The following is a 16510-nucleotide window of genomic DNA, read 5'->3' on the forward strand; positions in this document are numbered from 1 at the left end:
ATATTTGTTAAAGGCAAGGAATTGCAGATACACTGGGATCTGCTATAGCAGTAGGAGTCTTCTTCACTAAGCTCAGCCTGCCAGAGGACCTTGCAGCCTTGCAGGAGGTGTCTGTCTGTCCCCCTGTAGAGTCCAGCTGCAGTCAGGGTGACATCTCAGCCTAGGAGCCAACCAGCCACCAACACAGTCAATATCCTGTGCAACATACACCCAGAAGGAGGAAATGTGGTGACCTGGGGATAAGCAAAAAGAAAAGATGCCCAAGTGCTAAGAAACAATTTGGGTCTGAATTCTGCTAATGAGGAGAGCAGGGGAGACAGTGGCTGAAAAGTGTGGTCGACGCTACAGCACCCTCAGCACTCGAACAAAACACTGCTGAGAAATGCTTTAAAATATTGCCAGTGAATTGAACTCATAGACTCTGGGAAAAATCAGGCAGTGAAAATGCTTTTCTCTCCAAATTCCCTGTGTATTCTGTAAATACACCCCTTTCCTCATGCCAGGCAGCACAGCAGAGGTGTCACAGACATCAAAGACATTTCTGCTGGCTTTACAACAACCAGAGAGTCCATCTTCTCAGAGGAAATATTCAGAAGGACCCTCCAGATGGTACACATCATTTTCCACTGCTGTAAAGTGAGCTATGAAGCAGAACAAAATGAACTCAATAGGCTGAGGGATCTGGCTCCTTATAGCAAATTTGTATTTGAAGACAGTGCTACACAGACTGATGCTAATAAATGAACAGGTCAATCCTGATGTCTCTGAATCTACAGCTCTGAAGAAATACTTCCTTTCTGGTTTCTTGAACATGACCTTCACAGAGGAAAATGAGAGCAACCATGAACTTAAACCACTCAAGCATTTTAATGCTAAAAACTAACACAGCTGTACTTTCAGAGATTATACTACTTTTTTGTATGTTCTCTGATCACTTTAAATTATGCAGCATGACTCAAAAGATACCACCAATTTCTCCATGGATTCACTGGAAGAAAAGTGTTTCTGTACAGGGTATTCTTGCAGTTTTGGAATTGGATCATAAGTCCTGGCTCAGCAAGGATGAAGTCCTCTCTAAGGAGCAGTGAATCTCTTTTCCTTTCAGCTTTTTAAAAAGCCTATGACTGACGCACTTATGGTGGAATATCAACAGTAAATCATATCTATGTAGAAAATAAATTTTCAGATGATTTTCTGATTTGATTTTACGCCAGTTAGGCACAACTTTGGAAAATTTCAGAATTATCTGGAAGAGAATGTTTTAAGAAAAATATCTCATACTAACTGAAATATCTCTGAAAGAAACATTTGATTATGCTTGACTTTTTAATTGTACTGAGAACACAAAATGAAACACATCATAAGAACATTAAACTTGCAAAACTATTTTGAAAGGAAATATTAGATGCCGGGGGCCAAAATTATAAAACTATGTCAAACAAAATTATAAAACAAATGTGACGTTTTGGCAATGTCAGAATATTCCTATCTGCCAAAATTTAATTTCAGAAAATCTAACAGGACTTGCAAAGTATTTTTATTTCAGAACATCTGCATTTTTAAATTTGACTTCTTTTTTTTTTTTTTGGCCAGCAGTAGCATAATAATGATTCTAGGAATATATGATTAATCCACCTGTACCTGCATATCTTCCTAGTGAAGAGTAAGAGAATACTCTTAAAATCAGTTTCTATTTTGAGAGGAATTGAAAGAAGTTTCAATTAAATGTGAAAGAGTTCCATTTAGATGCAATTAAAATAGTCAAGGAATTATAAAGTGAGTTCTTATAATGATGTAAGAATATGACAGATACAAGAGTTGACTCAATGAGTTCTGTTTTTAATCTTGGCATCAAAAAATGGGACTGATGCCATCTTATTTTAGTTATTTAAACATTATTCCAGGGCTATCTTTGTCTCTAGTTACTGAAGGGAGAGAGGCACTTCCAATGGAAGATTAATCCCACCCAAAAATAGGTGCCTAAGGTACATGAGATAAATTTTCCTCTGTAAATTTATGCAGCCTGGGTGAGGTGTCTGCAGAATACTGTCGCATTTTGGCACAGAATTGCAGTTTTTGCAAAAGCTTGGTAAAATTAGAAAAGTAAGAAAAAAAATGTAAGAAAATGAAAACAATTCATAAAAAGTGCTTTGGTAGCTCTTGATATTTCTTAGTATACTGCTTGTAAAACCTCTGCTCAGAGTGGTGTCCCACTCTTCTTCCCCTGTGATAGAAGAAAATGGAAAGAAAAGAGATTTAAAGCAGACCCTCCTCAGAACAGGTCTCTGTCTCCACAGCGGCAGTGAAGGGAATCCTGCTGATGCTCTCAGGCTGTGCTGATGAATGTGCAGCCAGAGCTCAAGCTCGAGCTGATGGCTTTTGAGCTGCTACCGGTGTGGTTGTTTGCTCAGTGCAGGTAAGGAGACAGAGAAGAGGTTCTATTCACTTTATACAAGACAAGACGTGAAAACAAAGAACTTCTCTTTCCTCTGCTTTAGCTTGCAGAGGAATTGCAGCCAAAAAAACAGCCATTGTAGGAGCAAATCTTACAACACGATGTGTTTTTCCCCAAAGGACGGTCCTAGTCCTTCATTATCTGTTAAGCAGAGTCCTTTGACATGTCTAGGACAGGATTTAAGCATAGATGGTTCTCAAATGGCTCTCAGTCTTGTGGTATGCTGTAGGTCTTATGGGAGTAGAGTGGAAAACTTGTCTTTAAATTAATCTGAGTAGAACTTCGAGAGGCTGAGTGGATCTCAAATTTGTCTTCAGGGTATACAACAGTTCGTAAGACTGCTACTTTTTTGTGACATAGCTTTTGTGGGGGTAGAGCCAGAATATTAAGCTCATTACTTCCAGATGGAAAGGTTGGACAAGACAAAAATCCTTGGCTTTGGGACCATGGACAGAGTGGTGTGATATGGACATGACATATTGAAGTAATCTAGATAGAAGATACAGTGTTAGCCAAGGTTGTCAGTAGGATACTTTTTAAAACATTATATGGTTTGTAACAAGGTATTGTGTATCCTTCAAAACCCTCCAGATTGAAATCCTGGAAAGACAGTGGGGAAAATTGTGATTATTTTGCTTAAGTTACTTGAGTTCATTTTATATATATTAAGAGCTTGGCATCATTTGCCTGCAAGAAAATTCAGGCCAGCAATTTATACAGTATGAGCAATGTACATCATGCTAGCAGCACTTAAATGAGTCCAGGTGCTCATTTGTAACTTGGGATCTTGTGTGTTCTTATTCATGGGCTGTACACCGATAATAGTGAAGTGCCTCGAACGAGAATGCGGCTCAGCTATGTCTCAGGAACCACACATCTGCTTACAGACCTTCCTGCAGGAAATCCTTACGGCTGCTCTGAGGCTTTTCCACCAGGGGGCATGAAAAGTCCGTCAGAATCACCACTCTTCCACCCTCCTTCGCTCTGGCTGTTTTGCCGAGGAAGGTCGCTTCAAGCCCGTTTAGCAGGCAGGAGCCCCACGGTACGTATTCAAAATGTGTGTTAGCTAAGTGAGAAGTAGGAACAAAGGCAGACACATGGCAAGGACTTGAGCAGACCTGCACACAGGACACAGCTATTTCATGTAATTTTTATTGTTCAGATGATCTGTATGTCTGCTCTTGAATACTGTGTGAAACAATCTTGTTCATACACATTGGACATTTATGCTTTCTCTGATTTCAGAGAACATATGCCCAAACATGTTTCACTATAGCATTTTAAACGAGTCCATATTAGGATTTCTTTCTTTTCGTGTGCTTTCTCCAGTCCAGTGATGAGCACAGAAGTCTTTGTCAGATCTTGGATATATCAGAGGTGACTAAACTCCTAAGAAGTTTTTCAACACCACTTCAGAGAGGTATGATACTAATTCCTGTGCCATTCACTACTGTTGTCCAAATGTGCTTAAGAAAAGTCTTCACCCTACTCTTGAGAATACAGCCTCTCACTCCTTTGACTTTGAAGGCAACCTGTCTCCATTGATGAAATTAGTAACTCAGTTTATCCAACAGGATTGGTTCAGTAAGCTCCTAAGCAAAATAAAATAAATACAAATAGGGAGCTCTTTGCTCTAAAGGGAAGCTTTGAATAAGACACTTGTTATGATGCTCAAGGGAACTGTGCAAATTTGGGAAAACAAGAGGTGTATTCTGTAAGGTAAACAGGTCTATGTGTTAGCCTGTTTCTCTTCAATGTTTGTAGGGTTTCTTTCTTATCCATATATTTCACCCTTATCCATATATTTCACCATCATTATGCTTAATGATGTTCTCTGGTTCCACACTCATTGTTGAGAAAGGACTGTTAGTGAAATTACAATGAAAAACTGATAGTACCTTTCCCACATGCACCAGCCTTTACAGAAAGTCTCATAAATAGATCCAATAGGACCCTGAGAAGCACAGAGGTGCAATGTCTGCAGTCAGCCTGCTGTGCAACAGCTCACCATGCACAGGGGGTTTTCCAGGGCTGTGGATTAAAATATTAGTCACATAGAGTCTCTCTTTTTTTTAAGTACTGAGCACAATTAAAAAAAAAAAAAAAAAGTAAGGGCAGAAGGGCCCCATTTTTAAAGAAAACAGTAATAAACAGACTCATGTCAGTCCTGGGAAGATCAGAGGATGCTGTGGCAGTAAGTAATAGCCATTCCACTTTCAGTAACTATTAGCTCTGAAAGTTTTTCAGATGACTTATTTTCTTGAAAGGCAGTAGTGAACTTAAAATCTGGGATTCTCTTTTACCTAATTGGCTTCTATTCACATTAACTGAAATCTATTCCAATTGTCTCAGAGTAACAGAACTGGGTAACAAATACAAAAGAAAAAAAAATGGACTGATTACTTTTATTTTAATCTGACAAGACACCAGGAAATGTGACCTGGTAAACACTGTTATATAATTTGGTCCTGTCTGAATTAAGTCAAACAGCTTGTTTTCAAACAAAGTACATCTTTGCAACAAGGTCTGAACCTGCATTTAAAAACAGAATAAGATAAATGCTTCTCTCATTTATGTAAACCCCCAGGTTAATCACAGTTCAGCCACTTAAAACTATCCTACATGGGTTTTTTCTGAAAAAAATCCCATGGCATATGGCTTATCAGGGTGTTTCACAGACTTAATGAATCTATGAACAGACCCAATTATTTAAATTTTGGAGACAGGCAAACTCCTCAGTCATCCTGAAAGAAATAAAATGGGACATAGTAATAGAGACTGAAATAGATGTGATCAATATCTCTCATTGCAGAAAAAAAATACTGCAAAAACAGTACAGTAAGAAGTTCTTACTAGGAAGTGGTGAAAGATTCGCAGACTTTGCTATCCATCAGGTCAAATTAGAAACATATTTGCTGAATAAATAATCTCAAATTTTGAATTTAAAATTATTACCTACAAAGAAAAGAAAACTAACAAGAGTAACCTTTTTTCTGTGTATTGTCATTGAAAAAAATAGAAATGGATGGAAACGCAGACTTTGAAGGTAGTGGAGAACATGCAAGGAGAGGGCTGAGGATGTCAAAACAGTAAACTCAAGATGTAGTGGTGGGAGTTCAGCAGCTGTGTAATGGTTCATGGGGCCAATAACTCTGAAAGTTCTGCTGTTCGTGCTTTGGGCACAAAACCCTTTAGAATGAAAAACCCTCACCAGAGTTCCCACAGCCATGGGGCTCTGCCCTGGGATGGGTATGAAGCTGTGTGTCTGGGAAGAAACCCACAGCAAAGGAGTCAGTGTACACCACATTTTGTGCTTCATTGAAGCACGGAACAAAACTTGGCAGACATTTGTCTTGGAGGACCATCATTTACCTCCAAAGTGCAGGAGTGAGAGAACAGCAATGCACTGCCAAGGCCAGAAGAAAGAGATGGAGTTTCACTGAGCTGTGAAAAGAGATGGTCAGTCCACAGGCAGGAAACCTGTGCTTCTTCACAGTCTGTGTGATTTCACTGTCTCAGCTCCCTGGAAGAACATTTGTGTATCTTGACATAGCCTGATGCTCACATGACACCAGTTTTGGCTGCACTGTGAAACACTGACACAAAATCACGTTTCAGCATCCTTACATTCCTATAATTCACAGACAGCACAATTTTAAGAAAGAATAAGTGGAAAATAAACTGGGACTGGTAGTTCTTCCAAAAATAAGCATGAAGGACCCAGATGGGACACAGCCATAACATTCAGGATGAGTGACCTGAATGTTCTGGCTGTGTAACATAAAGGGGGAAAGGTGGATTCCCTGGCCTTTGTAGTCCTACTAGAGGCAGTCCTAGCAGGAGAAGTCTAATTCCCAGTGAATCTGTTCCTCTGAAGGATGGGCATGTCAACCAGAAGCAAGAGGTTTTCCATGGGAAACACTGAAATTGTATCTGTCTTATGCCCAGGGTCTAATGGGATGATCACAATGGCCCCCTTTACCCAGAAGATTATGGCTCAGTGGTACTTTGGAACAGACAAATACAGTAGCCAAGAGATTTAGGAGAGATAATTTTGACCAAAGGGATTTCATACAAACAGTGAAAAAGGATTCCCTTCTACAAGCAGATACATCAAATTAAAAGGCACAGTTACTTACAGGAAACAGAAAGATTCCTTCAAGACTGAAAGCTTAGAAAAAGCATCAGCTACAGACAGATTTCCTGCAGCTTTTTAAAATACATTTTGCAACAGCTGTCTCAAGTTCTGTGGAAATATTCCAGAAGGGAATCCTGTCCCATGGCAGAAGGACTGCTTTGATCACACTGATTACAAAAGCAGATACAGAAGGTCACAGTGACAGAAACTTCCTAATTTTTTTTTCTGAATGTGGAACCTAACATATTAACTGAGACTTTAGCTACTTGGTTATGTGAAATTGTTCCTATTCTCACCCAAAAGAGTTCAACAACTTTGATGAAATGCAACTTGCAGCCATCGGTACTGAGAACAAACTTTCCTTTAGTGCATCAAGCTCAGCTAACAGAGAGATCAGCCTGCCTTTTCTTTGCTGAAAAGGCACAAGGTGTCGGTGGAGTATTCTAGGTTGAAAACATTTTGAGAAAAGTTAAAAAATTCACCTTGATATTTCTGAATTGTTTTATACTTCTCCACTCCTGATAGCAAACACTGATTACTGAAATATTTCTTTTTAAATTATGAGAATCCACCTTTCCTCCTTTATGTTACATTCTTTCGTGTGTTTTATATGGATCTTTTGCTTATGCCAAAACCATTGATAATAAAATACATGCTTTTAAGGGAGATTCTCTGCTGGAATAGTTTTGAATCTCAGAAACCTAAAACTTTTCACCTTAATGCTCTATCCCACACCTTAAGCTTCATATACTTCCATGCAGAACAAAACAAACCAGAGCAAAAGGAGATATCCAAGGGACTGAAGCAGAAAGTATTTTATTTACTTTCAACTGACTTTACACAGACACAGCAGTTTGTGAATCCTGTCCAAAGCAGTTTCTGAGTTATGACCACGCTGCATATTAAGGCAGAGAAAGAGATGTCTGAAAGATCCTTTTATCATTGCTACAGCATATGGAAAGCTAGAGTGAATATCCATCCTTGGCTCTTCTACTTACATTACAGGTTTATTACTGTTTGCATTCCTGTTTTGTGTGAGAGTTGTGAGACTATGTACAGCATGGACTAATATAGGATGAGGAAGACAAAGACTATCCTGTTATTGCTATTTGTACAAGCTGGCAATAGCAAAAAGGGTCCATTTTTCAAAGCTGTCAGAAATCTGGAGGCAACAACATTTAGGTGCTTCATGTTTATATGCTTGCTTGGTTGCTATGTGAGTTTTCTTAGGAAGCTAAATCCTGCACTGGCAAACAAATAAACACTTTCTTCCTAACCCTGATAAGGAAGCCCAAGGGTCAAAGGAAGAAAAGGGGAGCACTGTATCTTGGTTGCAATTCTGCTTCACAGACTGGGAGCAAGAGGGCAAACTGCCCCTCTTTCGAATCACTTCTCTTGGGTGTTGGAAGTAGGTTTCAGTAGGGCTGTGGGTGGGCAGTGAACCAACTGAAAAGTTTCCCACACTGAAACCAGTTGCCCTTGAGACAGATGGTTTTTCCTGGTTCTTTCTTTTTTGATCCAAGAAGGATGCAAATAGCCAGGAGTCTCTGTTTCCTTCAGGGTAAACCAACCAGCCATGTCAATCCTGGCATCTTCTGCCTGCACAGACCCAGGCATCACATCTAAGCCTTCCCCAGACATAAGCCACCAGTGAAAACTGAGCAGAAGCTGGAAGCATGAGAGGGAGCCATTCCCAAGACTGCCTGCTCCAACAGAACCCAGAGGAGGTCAGAGGGCAGCTGACCCCTCCCTCCCATGCCACCTCCTGCTCATTTTCCATGACCATTCAGAAGGCAGCCATTCTGCTTGAGGCCAGAGGACTCAGAACTGGCAAGTGATGTGGTAGAACACTGTCACTTTGGGAATAGCCTTGGCTATGGTCAGCATTGCCATATGCTTTTCCCTTTGTGAATCTGCTGCTATGCCCCTTTTGGTAAAGGGACTTGGATTCATAAGTAATTTAGGAGCTTTAACATGTTTCTCCCAAAGTAACTGGCCCGAGGTCGCAGAGGAAATCTGTAGCAGAACTGGGAAATAAATCAAGATCTGAGTCCCAGTCCGGAACCTCAGACACAAAACTACCATTTTTCATAGGAGGCTTAAATATGTGATGAGTTCTTTTATAATCGTATAGTTTCCTTTCCAATGCCTAAAGTTCTCTTGCTACAATCATTAAACTACTAGCTGTCCACTTTTAACAGTTCTGCAGGAATTCTTTCATGTCAGTAGTGTTTGATAATAGGCCACATATGAGATTCCAAACTTACTTTTTCCATTATTAACCTTTCATTTACTGATATTTCCCTCCGTATGTTTTGTTCTTATACCCTTTTGCACCATATGTTTATAATCATCTGAAACTTCTGAGTAATCCCATTATTTTTCTATTCTCTCACACATCATAAATGTGGGCTGAGTTCCAGAATAATTTATGCAGGATTAAAACATGGAATTGGTTTCAATGCTTCATCAATGATGTCTTTTGAGTTTATCTCCCAGATTTCTGTCCTTTTCAGGGCTAAAAATCTGGGAGATGGAGATCACAATCACGCAGTCACACACACTCACACACATCTTGAATACCAAAGTAAGTGAAAGAAGATGAAAAACCAGGATTTTTCAAGGAAAAAATACCTCATTCAAAACATATTGAAATCCAGAAGAGGACTTCCTTCCACTTCACTGTGCATCACACTAGGTCTCTATGTCTAGCAGGGAAGCCTGAAATAATTATTGTACTGATGAAGTGTATGATTGTAGAAAAGTTTTTCCAAAGGGCAGACACAAGCAATGGGTGTACAACAAGAAACAGTTGAGTATGTGACAGGAGAAATAGTAACTGAGAAAAAACTGGAAGCCTAAAGAGAACAAGATTCAGTCTATAAACCCAATGTGTGAGGCAGCAGCTAACACCTCTCTGAGTCCATTGGTTTTAATTATCCTGTTTTCCTTTGCCCCAAGGGAGAAAAAACATCAAAAGTCCTTCCTTCAGAGAGTCCAGTGCCTGCAGCTCCCAGTGAACTAGCTGGTTTGAGTGCTTCGTTCTTCACATTCAGTGGCAGGCCAAAGGAGTCCCAAAGGCTGTGTGACCAGAGTCACTGAGGGCTTAGAGGTGATGAGAACACTGCAAGTGCAGATGAGGCCACAGGGTGCAACAGGGACCCCAAAGCCAAGCACAGACAAGTGGCAATAGAGGGAGGAGCAATCTCTGAAGATAGTGAGGGATGACAGGAATCACCAGGAGCAGCACTTGCTGGAGGCAGCTTGTGGCAGCTGGCTCAGGACTTACAGTCAATTTTAACAACCATTCCACCAAACCTACTGAACCCTCTCCAGCTACAGAGCTGTGGCTTCAGCTGATGGGCCAAACATCCATCATGAAGATGGATGTGTTCCCCTCAGCATGCAGCCTTTGTTCCAGTAGATGAGGTAGGCTTTTGGTAAGACAGAGGACATAAATGCATCATGAAAACCCTGGGTTCCTTCAGACAAGTGCAAGCTTCTACTTATAAAGACAAAACCAGATGTTGCCTAGAAACTACCCCTATTCTGACTTATTTATTATTTTTCTTTCATATGCTTTTGTATATGGGAGAAGAACTGACAACTGTGCCAAGGATAGGTGAAGGAACATGTTTGAAGGGTAGAGGGAGACCAGGATCTCTCTTTGGTGCAAATAGACTTACATTTATATTAAATTGTGGCAATGACTTTCTAGGGTAGGACTCAGAAACCGAAATAATGGAAAAAAACCAAAGATGGGTGTATAGAAAAGAGTGAAATAAGTGGAAAATGCAAGAGTGGGAAGGATAGTAACAACTAGTTCTACTTTAGAGAAAGGACAGAAGAATCTTTGGCCACAACGTCAAAATCTTCTCCACAGGCCAGGCTGCATTTTTACAGTGGGACATGCTGTATCTTGCATTTCAAGAGAATTTCAGCAAGAGAGAAAATTAGTTTGCAAAGGAAGGCCTTTCAGGAAAATGCTTCAGTAATTTGGAGCAGGCTAAAAGGTGTGATGCAAACAGAAAAAGAAGGTGCATACAGCTTGAGATAACTGGATTCAGTTTAGCATTTGTCCTAAACTCATCCCAGATGAGAGAGGTATCTTATGAAAAAGGTTTTTATTTTGCAACTAAAGAATATATAGCAGTGACTTCATATGACAGCTGTAAATGTCACTTTACTTCATTTTGTAACTTCTGAGTGCAGGACATCAAAACCAAAAACCTTTTAACCCAGTCTTCATCTGTATATTTTTTGTATCTGATGGGAAATAGTCTGTCTGTACATTTATTACTTACGGGCCTTTCCAGGCCGGACTGAAAACTTTCACAGCACACTCCTGAAGACACTTCACCCCTTGTGGTGCCCTTCTGGGCAGTGGATCTGAGTGTTACCTGATGGGAAGGGCTTGTGCTGCAGCATTAGGATGAGAGGCAGTGACAGGGTGCCGGCAGAAAGTCTGGATAACAAGGATTAATCAGGCAGTTCCAGAAGGATTCATAATGATCTGATGCGCAGTGCAAGGGCTGCAGCAGCTAAAATTCCTCTATTTTTAAAGAAAATGAGGTCTTCAGTCCTCTGCAGAGAGAGGAACAACATCTGCATGAGGAAATTAAATGGGCCAAGGACTGTGATTTGTCCCTGAGGCCATCTTGGCATGGCATGGATGACATTCATACCCTTCCAAAACAAAGAGAGGGGTGGTCCTCAGCCCATGTTGCCTGAATTGTACCCAGCAACTATCCTGGATGGTGTTTGATGCAAAAAACAGTATCAGAGAGCCAATTTAGGCAATTTTAACTCCATGGATATCTGGGTGACAGTAGTGGGTCTGCATCCAGACCTTGGTTAGTCTGCTGGTAAAGTCACTGCCAATTAATCTTACCTTCTCCTTGATTACTGCTTGATACCAAACCTTCCATGGCAAAATATATACTGAATAAGAATCAAAACAACAACCATAACAATATTGTTATAAACCTAAATATTTTTTTGGAGAAGGTCAAGAGGGTACTGGAGCACACACTTAGACAAAGCAGGTAAGATGACACTGTCATCTTACTGATGACACTGTCATGACACTGTCAGATGATCACTGTTGTTCTGATTTGGAGAACTGGCATGGTTTTGAACTATTTTACTACCCTTAAGCTCATTTTAAATGAGTGATTTTCTTGAGGTTGAGTTAGATTACATTTTAAGGGCAGTAAACTGTACCCTTGTTTCCCAGAATGCATCAAAACCTTTCTAATTCTTGAAAAGAAAGAGTTTTTAAGTTATGTTTTCAATAGCCTCAATTATTATTATATGCAAACTAAAATTACACCAATGAATAAAAGTGGTAATTTTTTTGGAAAGCCAAAAGTGCAAAGTTGCATACATACTGTGAGCACTATAAATTAAAAGAAAGAAAAGGGGGCAAATACTATGATTCAAACTTATCAGTGACAGTGCAATGCAGACAGCTCCCACAACTCTGAGCATTACAGACTACAGCTGTTGGTGGCTGTGGGTTTTCTGCCTGGTGACCTTTGAGGAATCTGAAGAGCTGGAAGTAATTTGTTGCAGCAATAAAATCATATTTGGGTTGGAGGGGTCTGAAGTGGGCACTGCTGTGGTCAGTGCCTTGTGAGAAGATGTGATTTGGGTTCTTGAGGACTTTGCATTTCCAGTCTGACAGTTCTTTGGAGGTCTGGGGATCCAGACACAGAACCACTTGAGACTGCAGGATGAGAGAGAGTGGGAGGGAAGCTTCAGTACAGCATGTTTTCCATAAGAGCTCCTTGTCTGTTCAGAATCTCATTAATCTCCCTGTCCTTTCCCACTGACTCCTGGGTCATTCCAAGGTTTCTCTGTCGACTTCTCACTCATGGAAAGACGGTTCTCTGCCAGTTCCTGGGCTGCATTTTCATATGTTTAGCTGCAGTTCTGAAAACTTGTGATTTCTCCAACCATTTCATCACCCCCAGATATTGCAAGACATTTTGATAAGAGAAATATACTCAAAACCTGCTCTGTTAAATCCTGCTCATAGTTCAAAATATAACAGGGTTTGTTTATCCTCCAGTTTCTATCACAGATAGACAATTCCCATATTAAAATGTCATCCTCATAATCCCTCATCAGCCTCAAGGGGGCTGAAGGCAATAAGTCCCTTCCGAACTACATTTGTATGTCTTAAAGTCCTGTTGCAATGAACAATTTTTTTCATTTTGAAGGTCTTTGCAGCCAACTGCTTCAATTTGCTGGCTTGATATTTTTCATATATGTTTGTGTCACAGAAACGTTGGGTTAACAAGCTTAGACACTAGATTTGTGTTTATGTGTAAGAAATGTTGAGATAGGAGGAGGGCAGGACTATTTCACAAAATAGGGAATCAGGCACTTGATATTCTGGGCATGTAAGTGCTCTGGTCACTGACATCTCTGCAGCCATAATTCAGTTATAATATTGGAGAATTTTTCACTGATCCAGGGCCTCAGGGAGCAGGGAAAATGATTGCTTAGGAGGTCTAAGGGGAGTAAAGCAAGATATTTTCTGCTGTTAGTCACCTGCTGTTTTGAGACAGTGGGAAAATGCAGCCATTTATTCTGGAATAAGTGAAAAATATGTAGTACAATGTTAACTGACCTTACATGTTCATTTTCTAAGTATTTCAGGTACAAGGCTTGTAATGAAATACATAAAGTTTGGAAATTGCTGCTAGGTCCTTTTCCAGTTAATATGACTTGAATCCACTGTTAGCTGGTGCCTGTGGTACAAGGAAAACACATTCCATGGCACTAGTGGGTACTACAGGACGGACTTTAAAAGTTCCTCCAAGGTAACTTAAAAGCGGTTCAGGATATGACCAGTTGAATGATTTCAAATGCTCTCCATAAACTCTTTTATTCCTAGTTTCCAACACATTTAATGAAGGACACCAGGCAACGTGACCTGTGCTGGCTCTGGAGCTTTGGAAGGAAACAGGGGATTGGAGGCAGGAGATCCTGCAACAGGAGGACCATGGAGGGTCAAATGCTGGGTGTGTAGCAGGAGATCTGTGAAAGCCATGGGGTACTGCAGGCTAGTTAGAACACTCCCCAAAGTGCACAAAAGAAGGGAGATATGGGGATGGTCGTAAGTAGGGTGAGAGAAAAGAGACGGAAATAGTAGGGCTGAAATACATAAGTCTATGGGATAAAAAATGACAAAATTTATTATATTGTAGTCTAGAGGTTGTAAGATTTCCCTGAGGGGGCATGGTAGGTGTGACTGGTCCCAGCCACAGTCCTGCCATTCATGAGTCTGTAACTGGTTTTCTGGGAAGTCATGGTGTTATTTCTGGCTTTCTGGACTAATTCCAGCAAGAAACATCTGTGTTTCAACCTATCTGCAGCTAATATTTAACAGTGAATTTTACAGGAATTTGAATTTATAATCAAATATTTACAAGTCACAGACATTACGTAATAGTTATTGCACAGTAGTAAGTAATGATGACAGCAGGAACAGGCTGGGACAATCTTGGCTGGCTATTTGAAAGCCAGTGACACAGTCTGTGAAATCAGACTTGGTCTCAACCTCATGCTATGGAAACAACTATGGAGATGCTGATGGCTTTCCTGTGCTGTCGCCAGGGTACATTCTTGCCAAAATGCCCCTTGTTGCCTGTTTTCTGTTTTCTGTTCTCTACCTCTGACCACAATCTTGGTTGTCTGGGTTCCTAAGACGTACTGAAAGGTAAGTTGGTCCTGGATGAAAAAAGGAAATTAAATAATGGAATACCAGTACTCCTCTTATATCATCAAAGTATTATGATACTGATCAAAGACAATGACCTGTACCATGTTATGACCCATGACTAGAGTTTTTTAGAGGCCAGTTTATAAACAAAACCATTTAAAAGTAATTTTAGAATTTGGCCTGTGTAAATGTTAATACAGTTTTGGAGCTAGATCATGAATTTTGTTCTTGTATAAATGAGTTTGTGGCACACTGTGTGACTAGGGCTCTTCTGTGACATCATTATGAAAATAATAGTAGTGGCACTGTAGTCCAGGGTGTTCCTGAAGACAATAGGAAATTTTTAACAAAGGAAGACAGCCAAGGAAAAGGTAACTTTTCTGTTATGCAGAAAAGTTTTTTGCCTCAAAAAACCTCATGGCAGTGATTAAAAAAAAAATAGCCCTGAAAAAAAGCATCCCACCAAAATCAACCCAAAACCTCAAGCCACACTGGAAGCACTGGAAGCATTGAGAACTAAAACATGCAGTAGGCTGAGGAGTAAAATACCATTATCCAAAGCATGCATTTGTAGCACTTCAGCACCTCTGAGGCATGGGGGAAGTAAAGGAAAGTAAACCAATCATGTTTTTCAATTAGATTTTTAGTATTGTAATTTAGTTCAGAATTTCAGGAAAAAAAGAAATAATTTGTGGAATTCTTTGGATTGCTATGTCATCTGCACATACTTGTTTTATTATTAGAAAGAAGCAAGACAACAGTAGGAGTTATAATAAATATATTAATCCAGTCAATGCCTAGATAAAAGCTACCAGAGTAAACAATATATTAATGTTTTTCATCATAATAACAAGAGGACTACAGAGAGATACAGATTTTTCCCTTAGTGACACTCCAGCATGGAGATGTGTGAGCAGGTTGGTGGGACCTCACAGGCAAAGCAGAGTGCTGCTGTCTGGTGTGCAGCAGGGCCACTGCAGAAGGACGAGGGTGAGTCAGAGGGAAGGACATCAGTGTGCACATCCATCCACAGCTGCTTTGCTTTTCATCACTGCTGGCCAGAACATTTCACAATTTCCATATCTGTGAAGATATAGCCTTGAAATTATTATGTATTTTATAATCTATCTATAGTACAAGGTTGAGGACTAATGATGGAGGAAACAATGCACCCATGGAAAAGTCTCTTTTGGAAGGCTTTCAGCATCCTCTGCTTACTCTGTTCTAGACACCAATCTCTTGGAAACTGTGGACTGGCAGTTTGCATCACTTGGATGTGAGGACATTGGACATTCTTGTGGCAATGAAGATGGCAGAGCCCCACTCCTTTTTGAGGTGTTATCACAATAAGATTAGTAAGAGAGATGATAATAAAATTATTATGACTCCATAGAACAATCCTTTCTTTATATCATGCCCATATGAAAGCTCCAACCATGATAAAACTATCTGTTAGCATACCTCTCTGGGTGCATAACTTTTATCATCTCAGTATAAAAATGGAAGACAGGTCAAGCAAGAGGTATCCTAGCTTGTCCAACATCACAAACGGAGACAAAATTCCTAAAATAAAAACTTAAATCAGCTAGGTTCATCCTGAATTACATCTCAGTACTTAAAAGTACTTCACCTTTGTGTTAATACAAGTCTGCATTAATGCTCTGCAGGTGCCTCAGCTCCCAGCTGCCTCAGTTTTGGGAGCACTGAGACACCCAGAGGTTCAATCATCCCTGTGCCCTGAAAGAAGGCACAAATTAAACACTCTTCCTCTCAGCCCCCTCCCAGCCTACACCCTAGAGAATGGACTTCAGGCAGAGCATTACCATTCCCTGTCTTTTATCCCACACCAGTGTCTGCCCTGCTCCTAGAGCACCTGAGAGGGGCCTCCCACCCTCAGCTCAGCTGTGGCTTTGTGTAGGACCTGTGTGGGAGGCTGGATGGAGGGGCTGGCAGGATGGCTACCTCTGCTCAGACAACATACAGGCAAAACCAGCTGAAAGGTGAGCACAAAGGGGTTGTTGTGGCAGGGCTATTTTATCTTCATCTGGATCATATTAAGTATTCACTGGCATCCAAGATGACATTTCTCCCATTCAGTGATGCCACAGGGCGAGATTTGATTATTCCATAAGACCTATGAAGAAGAAAGAGCAGTGACAGCCTTGATCCAAAACAATTGCTGTAC

The sequence above is a fragment of the Passer montanus genome, unplaced genomic scaffold (genome assembly GCF_014805655.1).
Source record: "Passer montanus isolate IOZ18808 unplaced genomic scaffold, ASM1480565v1 scaffold46, whole genome shotgun sequence".
Taxonomy (NCBI): Eukaryota; Metazoa; Chordata; class Aves; order Passeriformes; family Passeridae; genus Passer; species Passer montanus.